Below are 982 nucleotides of genomic sequence, written 5' to 3'. Positions count from 1 at the left end.
CTCAGGGCTCAGTTAAAAAAACCCTCCTCGCTTCTTTCCCCGGTTAAAAAGCCTTCAGGGCTCCATTTCCTGTTTGGAAGGGAAAAATAATAATAATAATAAAAAATAAAAAAAATAAAAAAACCCAAGTGGGTCTAGGACTCATTTGAGACACTGCCCAGGCTGGGACTGGGGATAGGCTCCGAGGAGCCTTAACTCCAGAGCTGCCAGAGGGCACATGGCAAGGCGTGAATGCGGGCTTCCCACCAGTGTCCCTCCCACGGAGAGGGAGCAGATGAGTGAGATCGGGCATATACCACACACACACATACACCACAGATTTTTGAATGACGGGGGAAAAAAAAGAAGCAAGGAGAAGGACCTACAGGTCTGAAGCAACAGCTGGTAGAGAGGGCACGACACAGTTGCCCAGTGTTGATTCACTGCCATCACTTCGTGTCCATCGATCGCGTCGTGTGCCTCCGGGGGTCCTTTCATTGCAGAAGTCCTGAAGACCTGACTGGGCCTAATTTTTGGCTAATAATAATAACAACGGCAATAACATCAATATTCATATTAATGATAATGACGATCATGATGATTGTAATAAAAATTATGCTAACTATGATGATAGAAATGATAATAGTGACAATGATAATGATAACAAAAATTATTATAATTATGATAATAATATTGATAAGGATCATAACAATGATAGTGATAATGATAATGATGATAATAATGATGATAATGATAACAACGATGATAAAGACGACAATAATAATGATGACAGTGATGGCAATGGTGATAATAATGATAATGATAACATGTTTATAATAATGATAATACTGATAATAAAAATGATAGTAATAATGATGATGATGATGATAACGATGATGATGATGATAACGATGATGATAATGATGATAGTGATGACACTGATGATAATAGTGATAATGATAATGAAAATAACAATATGATTATGATAATATTGATAATGGTA

The sequence above is a fragment of the Gavialis gangeticus genome, unplaced genomic scaffold (assembly GCF_001723915.1).
Source record: "Gavialis gangeticus isolate Ggan-Ray unplaced genomic scaffold, GavGan_comp1, whole genome shotgun sequence".
NCBI lineage: Eukaryota > Metazoa > Chordata > Crocodylia > Gavialidae > Gavialis > Gavialis gangeticus.
Note: the sequence above shows the minus strand (reverse complement) of the source record.